The sequence below is a fragment of the Mesocricetus auratus genome, unplaced genomic scaffold (genome assembly GCF_017639785.1).
Source record: "Mesocricetus auratus isolate SY011 unplaced genomic scaffold, BCM_Maur_2.0 Super-Scaffold_100023, whole genome shotgun sequence".
Taxonomy (NCBI): domain Eukaryota; kingdom Metazoa; phylum Chordata; class Mammalia; order Rodentia; family Cricetidae; genus Mesocricetus; species Mesocricetus auratus.
This window is the reverse complement of record NW_024429204.1, coordinates 22,021,191-22,033,349: the sequence shown is the minus strand read 5'-3', so window position 1 is coordinate 22,033,349 and position 12,159 is coordinate 22,021,191. Positions and strand designations below refer to the sequence as shown.

At 47.8% G+C, this 12,159-nt stretch overlaps 1 long non-coding RNA gene across 1 annotated transcript; it reads left to right on the top strand.

Moving 5' to 3' along the window:
• Positions 1-479: 479 nt before the first annotated feature.
• LOC110343292 lies at positions 480-11,600 on the top strand. Its single transcript, XR_002385534.2, has 3 exons — positions 480-566; positions 1,145-1,269; positions 11,282-11,600. It is a non-coding gene; the product is annotated as an uncharacterized LOC110343292 (long non-coding RNA).
• Positions 11,601-12,159: the final 559 nt, after the last annotated feature.

Genomic DNA, 12,159 nt, shown 5'->3' with positions numbered 1-12,159 from the left:
CTGTCTAGAGAGAGGTGAGGTTGGGACAAATAGAAAGGAGGGCTCCTCTCTGGTGCTCACCTGGGGACAGGGAGTGAACTGTTACTTTCCAGAGAGCAATTGAAAGGAGAAGCCGTTGAGGCGTTTGTTCCAAAGTTCCTCCAGCGTAAGAACAGTAAGAGGAGCAATAACTTATATTTTTGGTTGTGAGCCTAGCCTTTAATGGCTGAGCCATCTCTCTAGCCCAAGAGGAGCAATAACGAAATGATCCATTGTCCCAAAAATAATAGCCATCACTCGCTATGGGAAAGGTACATACTGGGCTCTTGCTAGCACTGGTTCAGCTGAACACCCCATCAAAGCCCTCTGAAACTTTAAGCTATGGCCCACATGTAAATAATGCATCAGGCATGGTTTTAGACCACGCCTCTCTACTTTTAAAACACACCCAATCTGTACAACTCTATAGGCATTGAGTATTGTTATCTCTCCTTGACAGAAAAGGCAACTGAGGCATAGAACAACTAAGTGTTTTTCATGAAGTGTTACGGCCGGTAGATAGAAGGACCGGGATATGAACTCAACGTGTAAGTTCATGCAACTTGCCACTACCTATTTTCCTGCATGAAGTAAACATTGCTGTCCACATAAGCTAGACACAGAGAAGGCAGTCCAGCTAGATTCTGTGAAGCATCCCATAATTCAGGTAGAGAAATCTGCATTTTGTCCAACCTCAGCTGTGGGGCAACAGCATCCCTAGTCCCGTCCCTAACTTGTGTTCTGTGCACCCCCCTCTACCGTCTGCCTTTGTGGCATCACCTGGAGAACAAGGCAGTAAAGGATAAAAAATGCCCTGGTCAAAGCCACAACTGTAGTGGTAGCACCCCGTGGTTTCCACTACCTGGGAGGTAAACCAACCTAGCTGCTATGCAAACCACAACCAGACCTCAGCAGCTATCCGCATGCAAATGAGGACACTTCCCAGCTCTGGCTGGCACCTTTGTGGTAGTCTCCCATGCAGTCACAGACATCCTCTCCCATCTCTGTGTGTCCATCGGTTCCTTACTCACGTGGGGAGGGGTGCCCAAACAAATGTGGCAAAAATAACCTTCTAGAACCCCGATCTGGTTCCAAGAGTTTGAGAAGTTCTCTCTCCCCATCTTAGAATCCTGCTGTGAGGGAGTTTGAACTACACTACAAAGACAGGAGGATGCCTTGGAAAAGCAGTCTTCAGAGAGACAGCCATCTTGGATATGCCCACCGGAGACAGCTCCTAGAGGAGGAGGGCAGGTAACTAAGTACAGCTACCCCACACACAGCAGAAAACTATTTGGAAAAATGCTAGAAGTTGTTTGGAACTGCTGTGTTTCAAGTGATTTGTTATATAGTCGAGTAAAACAAACAAACAAACAAACCCCACTTCCTCAACCCTATCTTTTTTCACTACAAAAGATTTCTCCGCTGCTGACTACTGTCAGTGTCCACTGGATCATAGCATGCCCACGCCTTCATGACTAATAGACAACTTCTGACCTAAGGCAAAGGGCAGTGCAGTGATTTCGTTCATTTAGCGTGAGTACCTCTCTGTGCCAGGAATATGTGGGAGCCAGGGATCGGTAGTTTAAAAGCACAGTCGATGCCCATAAGAAGCCATGTTTGGGAGGGAGGGAGGTTGGTCCAATCCTAGCACAGAGGATGAATCTGCTCATGGTTTTCAGTCAACATCTCCTGAGTACCTACTGTGTGTTAAGGACTGTGCTGTTCATCAGTGAGTTATAAGTAGACAGACAGAAGGACAGATGGACCAACAGATGGATGGATGGATGGATGGATGGATGGATGGATGGATGGATGGATGGATGGGTGGATGAATAGATGGATGGATGGACGGACAGACAGACAGACAGATATTGAAGACTTCCATTCTAATAGCAAAAGGTACATATGAATTAACAAGAGCATAGAGAAACTAAGTACTGATAAGGTCAAAACAACATGCTTTCTCTTTCATTCCTTTCTTCTATCTTTGTGGGTGTGCATGTATGCAGTATATGTGCGCATGATGACAGCCTTGAGTGTTACTCTTCACATACTATGTACATTTTAAAGTTACCTTTTATGTGCACACATGCACACTACATGTGATGGTCAAAGAAAACTAGCGTGAGTCTTTCCCCCCTACTATGGGGGTCTCAGGGTTTGAACTCAGTTCCTCATGCTCACTCCTTGTTTTTCCTTAAAGAATATTAATTTATTCCCTCCCAGTTTTCCACAATCCTGGGATCAAGGTCTGAGACGTAAGTGCTAGCAGGTTTGGTTTCTTCTGAGCCATCTCGGCATGACTTAGAAACAAACATCTTTTCCCTCTATGCCTCCCAGGGTCTTTTTTCTGTGTGCATGAACTCCCCAGTGTATTGAGGATAACCAGCATTATCCCTTCTTAAAGATGAAGCGACTAAGGTCCAGAGAGAGCCCAGACTTTAGTTCATCGTGTATCAGCTTGTGAATTTGAACAAGATCCCAAAAAATGTGCCCTTCACTTTTCTTCCAAAATTAGTTTGCTAACAATCCCACATCATGATTATTTTTTAAACAATTTAAGTGGGTCTGGAGAGATAGCTCAATAGTTGAGAACACTTACTCTTCTAGAGGACATGGGTTTGATTCCCAGCACCCACATGGAGGCTCACAAACACATGTAACTCCAGTTTCAGAGGATCTGATGCCCTCTTCTGGCCTCTGCCAACACCGGGCATGTACATGGTGTGAAGAGCAGGCAAAACACCACACACACACACACACACACACACACACACACACACACACACACATACATATATATCATACATGTATATATTTAAAGTGAGTTAACATTTGTAAATCATACAGAATAGTTTACAGTGCCTATTCCAAAGTTATGCTAGCCTCTGTTGGGTGAATTTTAGAAATAAAACAAAGTCAAATGGCATGATGAGCTGGAGTGCACAGAACCAGTGACAAACCAGGAGCTGAGTCCCAGCCACGCTATCTTTTTGTTCCTCCTCTACTCTGCTTCTCAGCAGATCTGTGCTTCCGTTTTCAGGGAGGAAGCCCGGTCGCCCCCTCAGCACGCACTCCATGGAGATATATTCGCTCATTCCCTCGAGTATCCAATGGGAAAGGATTCCTGAGGTTTCTTATAAACTCCATTAGCCCTACACCTGACATGGTTGCAACATTTTTTTTTAATTTAGAACCTGGAGGGGAAAAGTGAGTGAAAATATATTTGTCTTTTTCATTGCCTATAATGGCTATTCTCGGTTGTCAGCTTGACTACATCTGGAATTAAGTAAAACCCACATGGCTGGGCACACCTACGAGGCATTTTTCTCTTAAATTAAATAGCTTAAAGTAGGAAGACCCACTTGCAATCCAGATCTTTAAGACGGGACGTATCCATCTTTAACCCTGACCACACCTTCTGCTGGCAGCCTGTAGAAAGGACATAGAAGAAAGAAGCTTGCTCTAACCTTACCTGCTTGCTCTCACTCTCCCTGGCAAGTCCATTCCTTCACCGGGATTAGAGCCTACTTCTTTGAAACTCCCAGTATATACTAAAGACCACTGAGACATCCAGCCCCAGAGACTGAACAAGTACTGGATTCTTGGACCTTCTGTTGGTAGACTAGCTGGATCACACACAGCCTGTACACCATGCTAATAAATGTGTGTGTGTGTGTGTGTGTGTGTGTGTGTGTGTGTACAGAATCAGTATATATTTGTATATGTATTATGTATGTGTTCATATATGTATTTATACACATGAATATATATTCATTCTATAAGTTCTATTCCTCTGTAGAACACTGCCTAATACATTACCCCTCTAGATCTCCTTGGGTCACATGTGGGGTAAGACTTCAGAGACGACCCAGAAAGCATGCTCACTGTCCAGGAATTAAAGGGTTAACATCTTCCACACTGCGGTCAGACACTGCCTAGAATGGTGAATTCTTCAGACAGCCTACTTCCAATGGTCTGGCCAACCTAGTGCCCATTTCAGGAATGGTTGTCCGGTGACACTCAGTCCCTCCAAGGAAGATGTGTCTAGGCTCTGCAGCTGGCACTGTCCTCCCTTGAGTGGAAAGCAAGGGTGATGGGAAGACTGTAGCTCCCATTTGCAGCCTGGCTTCTGTCCACATCCCAACAATGACACTACTCGCTCCTCCAAGGAGCGCTTTCCAATCTCCGCTGAGATCTGTTGGATGAGCAACCCAGTTTCCATCACAGCCAAGCACAGACAGCTGTGAGTGGGGGTGTGGCCACAGCTCTCGTCCATCCCAGGATCTGGGAAGCCTGGGTGTGCACCAGTCAGAAACCCAGCCAAGCACAACAGGGCTGCTGCTGAGGTCTTGAGGAACCAAATGGAAAAGAATCCCAGTCAGGGCTACGAGCGCCAAGGTCATCAGAGACGCTGGGTCATCTACCCCTGCTCATGGAATTGTCCCAAAGGGAAAGATTTAACTGGTTTCAGGAACTAGTCAGAGCCTGGATTGGGCGTGTTGCCAGCGTATTACTAGAACAATCTCTGGGAAATGGGGAATGGAGCTCTTGCCAAGCAGACCGAAAATCTCTGCAGCGTGACATGCGGTGGCCCCTGGCACTCAGCCAGGCCCTCATTCCTTGGGACCTCCCTAACCACTGCCAGCACCAAGCAAGCTTGGAGTGCTTCTTATTCACCATATATGCAGAGTTCCTGCAGTGCAGAAGTTAGAGGCAGGGGTGAGGAGCCGCCTCTGCCCTCCAGGCCTTTGTCTGCAGCCCATGGATAATTACAATACAATAACACAGATGCTGCAATGTGCAAGGCTTGTTCCCAGAACGCAGACAGGAGAAGAACTGGCCCTGTGTGGATAACCCCGGAAGCATTCAGAGGACAAGAACATGGGTCTGGCCTTGAAGGGTGACTCAGTTCAGACAGCACTGATGAAGCACCTTCTGGCTTCTGAGTGAACAGGGACGGAGGGAAGGTGTGACGGTTCCAGAGGGCTCTTCCGACTGACCCTGCCCCTGCCGAGAGACAGGCCAAGGCGTCTCCCCTGAAGAGATCATGTGTTGTTTAATTCAGCATCCTGTCTTGGCAAACCAACCGAGACACGTTTGCAGAGGTCCTGGGGAATCTCCTAGAGCCCCAACAGTACCTGCCAGCTTAGCCCCAAGTAGAGAACCAGTGTCCCTGTCCTCACACCCTGAGGAGTCACCCTGGAAAGGAAACTACAGACAAACCAACGAGGTTCTCAACCGAGCGATCGCGTGTGAAAGTCCACATAAAGCTAAGGAGAGAATTAGGAATGAGGAATGGTTCTTGCCTCCTAGAAGGTGCTGGTGACACATTCATGGAACGCTCTCTATGTCAACAACTATTTCCACAAAGAAGCTGCCAGCCCCTGGAGAAGGGAGGCTCTGGGCTTCCTGTTAACTTCTTCCCAGGGCCTTCCATGATCCAGGATGAAGGATGAGTGCTTTTAATCCCAGCTCTTGAGAGGCAGAGGCAGGCGGATCTCCGTGAGTTCGAGACCAGCCAGGTCTACAGAGTGATTTCCCGGACAGGCTCCACAGAGAAACCCTGAATCAAAAACAGAAACAACAACACACACACACACACACACACACACACACACACACACACACACACACACACACCAGTTCTCCTGGGTGGCTTTGGAGGCACCTACAGGCTGAGCTCAGGGTACTGTCACACATAGCACTGTCCTAGAAGTCAGGAAAGAAGGAAGGAGGTAGGGATGGACAGAGGAAGGGCAAGTGAGACAGAGAGGAAAAATGGGAAGTAGAGAAAGACGGAGGAGGAAAGGGAAGAAGGGAGGGGAGTAGAAACGTGCTTTTCTTTGCACTGGCATAAAACCCCACTCGACAGATTTTGTTGACCCTATTTCACGAACAAAAACCTGAGGCTACGGGAACTGAAGGAAAACTCTTGTAAACAGGGATTTGATCCAAACTCCAAGGACCCAATCCTGTGCTTTTTCTAGATAGCCGGATAAAAATACCTTCCCGGTATCAAGCATGTGCTCTCTGCCAAGTGCTGGGAAGGTAGTGCTGCTCACTCAGCAGGGCAGACCCCACCCAGCTGCCTCTGCGATGCTGCGGGGCGGCGGGGGTTGGGGCGGGGGAGATAATCAGGGCCACCCCAGGGACTTGGCACCTCCGTGGCAGGATTTGGGAAACTATGGGAGGTCCACGTCTTGCGTTCAGGTGATCAGCAGGTACATGCAGTACTGGCAGAAACCCACTGCTCAGTAGCAGCCACACCTCTGAACAAACTGGGTAGACGCGACAGCTTGACCTAAGTCTCCTGTCCATCAAGGGCCTTGCAGACACGCTCGCCACACAAATACAGTATGGAAAGCAAGTTGAAGCCGCCGTGACTCCAGAGACTCGGTCTCTCTATGATGCTAAAACTGCTACCCAAAGCATTGCCCTGTGCCTAGGGAGCCCACCTGTCCATTTCTTTGGACGTCTTAGTGCTTTTTAACAGACCATGGGGCCTTTAAGTAACTTTAAGAAGCAGAACCAACTGAGCCTACGGCTGTCACCACCGTCGTGCAGGATTCTTGGTTGATTTATTTATTTTCCTATGTCTCTTATTTTTAAATTGGCAGTTCTATGATTTTTAACAATGTTCATTTGTTGTGCACCAATCAACCCCATTCATCTCCAGATCTCTCTCTGTCTCTCTGTCTCTCTCTCTGTTCTCTGTCCCTGTCTCTCTCTGTCTCTGTCTCTCTGTCTCTGTCCCTCTCTCTCTGTCCCTCTCTCTCTGTCTCTCTATCTCTCTCTCTCTCTGTGTGTGTGTGTGTGTGTGTGTGTGTGTGTGTGTGTGTGTGTGTGTGTGTGTGTGTGGTTCCATGCTGAAGGTCTGCAGACATTAAACAATAACTCCATGGCCCTGTCGTAGCCAGTAGCAACCATGGCCCTACTTCTGTCTGTGTGACCTGGACTATGCTCGATTTCCTACAGGAGGAATTAGACAGCCTCTGTCCTTTTGCATCTGGCTTATTTCACTTAGCGTAACATCCTCATGGCTCACCCAGCATTGGACTCGTGTCTACATTTTCTTCCTTTTCAAGGCTGAGCCATGTCCCACTGCACAGACAAAGCAGCTTTTGCATCCATCCATCATCCTTTGCGGATGCTTGGTTTAATCTTTTTAGGTTTATTTTAGCTTTGTGTATATGAGTGTTTTGCTGCCTATTTGCATGTGCACTGTGCGCATGCTTGCTGCCCACGGAGATCAGAAAAGGATGTCAGATCCCCTGGCACTGGAATTATGGATGGGAGTGACGATCCTGTGGGCACTGGGAAATGAAGTCAGGCTTCCCTCTTAACTACTGAGTCATCTCTCTTGCCCCATGCTTGGTTTAATTTTAAAAGTCTAGAAATGCCTAGAAAAAATTTTTATTTGTTTTTTTGTTTTGTTTTTTTGAGACAGGGTTTCTCTGTGTAACTTTGGAGCCTGTCCTGGAATTCGCTGTGTAGACCAGGCTGGAACTCACAGAGATCCTCCTGCCTTTGCCTCCCGAGTGCTGCTGGGATTAAAGGCATGTGCCACCACCACCCGGCCTAAACCTACAAATTATTTATCCAGCCTACATGCATGTTTAAGGTGCTCACAACCCCCCTTCCCCGACATACACACACTCAGGCAAGAACCAAGCACCTCTTAGCTGAGATCATAACCCCCTGTTTTTGAGAGGGATAGGGAGAGACACGGGTCCTCTATATATCCCTTCCTGTCCTGGAACTTGGTGTGTAAACCAGACTGTCCTCAAACTCACAGAGATCTACCTGCCTCTGCCTCCCATGTGTGTTCCATCTTTATTTAACCTGCAAAAGGTAGGTCTTAATGGAAACCATGAGAAACGTTAAGTCCCTAACTTTTAGGAATGCATAAGCAACCCAACTGTGGGATTCAGGATGTCCAGGAACCCTGCCCCAGGGCAATAGGCTAGCCAGGAATTCAGCTTAGTCAAGCGATTTGCCTAGAGTGGGGTTTGGTGGGCAGGAGAATGCTAGCGTCTCCCAAGGAAGCATTGGGTCATCAGTTTGGCCTTTCACACCACCAAATTGTGGGGTTAGGCAAGGGCTAGCAAGCCACAGTGACTTCTCCTCCTCCTGAAGTGACCCAGCGGGGGAAATTTCAGGTACACTCATATCACCAGTCAGTCAGCACACCCTGACTTGACAACACCTCTTGAGGGAGCCAGGCTCATCTCTGGACTGTGAAGGAGCCAGGAGGAGGTAGCGATGTGACCCCTGCCCTTTAGGAGCGTAGACTTGTGGGGATCCACCGGCTTTCACGCCCAAGAGGAACCTCGGTTTCACAGCCTCATGTTTTCTCATGGAAGAAATGTGTTGAGGGTGAGACTTCCTGCCTGGTTTTCCCACAAATCTCCCTCAGCATAGAAGGTGGAGACACTTATCTTTGCGATCAGTGAGTTAAGGAGAAGAAAACTAGGCAAGCCCTTCTGCAGTCTCTCTTCAGGAATTGCCTCAAGCTGTGTCTGTAGGACCCTGTTTGTGAGGAATAGCACCGGACTTGCCCAATGGTGCCATGGATGGGGTGGACCAACCTGCGTAACTCTAGGGAGCAGCATTTCTGGAGCTCGCTGTGTGATCACAATCCATGTCCTAAATCTCCATTGCCCTATCTGTCCCGAGCTGGAGAGAAGGAATGTCCATTACTTCGGGCCCCTTAGAATGATCATTGCTTACGGTTACTACAAAACACCTCTAGATCTCATCATCATGACTAAAAAAGTTTTAGATTTCAAGTCGCAAAATCCAGAGATGGTGTTCCTGTTAGAGGCTGTATGGCAAAAGCGCCTGTGTGGCTTCCAAGTCAACCCAGAGCAACTGGGCCCTACTCTGATGAATGCCTCATAGACCTGCCACAGAACGCTTTCCAGAGTGGAGCCGGAAATGTTACAGACCACTTCCATCCACTCTCTACCAGGTGCAGAGGAGGCTGGAAAGTGTGGTTCATTCGACGTGCCCCAGAGTTAAGAAGAATGCTGAACGTCGGTGAGCCTGAGTGAGAGCTACCAGGGACTGATCCCTTCGATGTGAAGATAAAGATTTGGGTTTCCCCAAACACACACTTTAGCAACAGAACTAGGAGGAAAGTCGGGAGTCTCAGAACTGGGAAGGGGTGAAGTCATACGGGGATCAGAGCCAGGGTGAGCGTGCACCCTGCATCAGGGATGGCAAGCTCCCTGTCCCCAGAAAAAGACGAGCCGGAGCTGACCGGATGGAAAGGCTAGTAATCAAATCTTCCACCAGAAGCCTGCATGACAGCAGCAGTTCCCACACCATCACTCTCCAGGGCCCTTTCATAATTTTCCCCTTTGGACCTCGTGTTTTGAAAGATTATGTGTAACAAACAAACTGTACTTATTGAGTAATAACAAATACATTTCCCCACTTACTCATGAAGGGTGTGTGTGTGTGTGTGTGTGTGAGAGAGAGAGAGAGAGAGAGAGAGAGAGAGAGAGCAAGAGAGTGCCTGTGAAAGGGAGAGAAAAAGAGTGAATGTTAATAACAAATACATTTCCCCACTTACTCATGAAGGGCGTGTGTGTGTGTGTGTGTGTGTGTGTGTGTGTGAGAGAGAGAGAGAGAGAGAGAGAGAGAGAGAGAGAGAGAGAGAGAGAGAGAGACAGAGACAGAGACAAAGACAGAGCAAGAGAGCGCCCGTGAAAGGGAGAGAAAGAGAGTGAGTGTTTCACCCGCAACTGGGCATGCTCACTTTGAACTCCATACTCCATACTATCATGTATTTGATTTCCTAATCACATTCCAGCAGTGTCTGTGATGTCACCAGCAGCCAATCAAATCTTCTGAACCACATTAGAAACCCTGCTTCCATGACTTAGCTCCAGTCAAAGCAAAGAAACCAAGAGTTCAGCGAGTCTAAATTGTCCCAGCATAGGATGGCAGTCTTAAAGGGAGTCCAGAAGCCCACAGCACAAAGTAGGACACTAGAGAATTCAGGAATCCCTAGTCTAGCTCCAGGATTCCTTTTAGAGTTCCTGCACACTGAGTTCTTCTGGGGGGGGGCACCAACACACAGCACTTGCTGTCTCAAGCATTTCAGCCCCTCCCAACTGTTACCCTCTGGGTGTGAGCGGTCACCCACAGACCCACCCACAGGTGGAGCTGTTTTGAGAAGTTGTGGAATCTTTGGGACACCCTCTGCCTTGGTGGCAGATGGAGACTTCTAGGGGGAATCTTGTAGGTTTACAGACTAACCCCATCTCCAGGTCTGTTCTCTGCTTCCTGGTCCTCCAAAATGTGAACCAATCACACCACAAGCACACACCACCACAGACGGAGCCACTCCAAGCTCCGTGTTATAAAGCACCGTGGGGTCTGTCCCTTAAACTGTTACCGTCAGGTATTTTGTCCCAGTGAGGAAAAAAATATTACACCAACAGATGATGGCAAGTGTGTGTTTGGTCAGTCGGATGGTTTGAGTTGTCTTGTTGGTTGGAAGGTTGGTTGATGGGTTTGATTTGGGTTTTTTGGGGGAAGATGGGGAGTATCTTTTCATTAACTGAAAAGTTTCTTAAAGTCAGGGGCTGTGTCTTCTGTATTCCTCTGATCTATCTTGGCACCAGATAGTCTCTCAATAATTATCACAAAAAAGTTAAAATCCATATATGAATATGATGGACTCTACCTTCTGCTTGGAAGTCAGGTAGGCAAACGGAAGGCAAGAAAACAGTCTCTCTTGGTGGGATCAGAAAGGCAGCCAAAGATGCAGTAACTGGGAGAGAATTTCCCCTCCTCAGCCAAATGCCCTACCTGTGTGTCCCACCAACTCTGGAGTCCTGGAGGTCTTCTGCTCCTTTTTGCGTAGGCAGGGTCTGGCCCAGGGCCTGTACACAGGTGACCCTTGACAAATTAGCTGTCAAAAACTTCCTCAGTCTGTCAGCTTCTTTCTCCAGTCACACTGTTGTAGCTTTACACCCCTACTAATCCCTTCTTGACACTGCTAGCACCAAACTACCTAACTCGTGTGTAGGCCTGACACAAGTTCTCAGAAGTGTCCTGCGTATAGAATAACTCATTTATAATTAATTAATTTCAGGCGTGCCCAGAATCAAAGTCATGAAATTCCTAATTTGGGATTGTTTTAATCACTTTTTTATCAAATATTAGTTACTTTTTTTTTTACTGTGATAAAATACCACATCCAAGGCAACTTATAAAAGGAAGCGTTTATTTGGGCTTGTGGTTTCAGATGGAGAAAGGTCCATCATAGTGGGGAAACAGAAGGCATAGTGACTGGAACAGGACGCCAAAACATCTTGAATCCCAAGCCTGAGGCAGAGAGATCGACCAGGGAATAGCACATGGCTTTTAAAACCCCAGAGCCTGCCGATAGTGACACACTTCCTCCAGCAAGACTGTGTCTCCTAAGCATCCCCAAACAGCGCCACCAACTGGGCAGGAGTATTCAAAATCCTGAGCCCATGGAGAACACTGTCCTTCAAACCACCACAACCCTTACATCCCAAATTGTGTCACGGTTGTATCCCGTATAGCTGCTGCTTATACTCTGCCTTGGTCAGCCAAGACTCTGAATGGAGAAATGGCATGAACTGGTGGCCCCTCCCCTCCTTCCCAGGCCTGATATTCCTATTTCTAGAAGAAGTAAGGCCCTTTGTCCATGCCTCTATTCCCTTAGATTCCCCAGGACCATCCAGAACACAGAATCACCAGCAAATAAGTATTCCACCAGAACAGCAGGGCCATGGAGAACGTCCTTGCCCTCCACCCTGATCTTGACCCTCCGACGATTGTCCCAGACTGTAAATGCTTACTTTGTGGCTGTGAGTGAATTATATCCCGCCCTTCCGCTAGACCACCAGCAGATGCATGTCTGCTGTCATGCTCCTCCAGTGTCTAGCAAACAGAGCAGGATGCAGACCCGGCTCATTTTTCCAACCAGTGACTGCACAGGTGAGCGGTTGAACGACTCCGCTCTGTTCACTACGAAGGGTCCCAGCTCCTCCCAGCTTTGCTCGGCAGACTGTCATGGTGCGCCAGAGAAATGAGGATGCCTAAATTACTGCATGGTCACAACGGTGACTTTGTTGTGTGACACAGGGTGAGTCA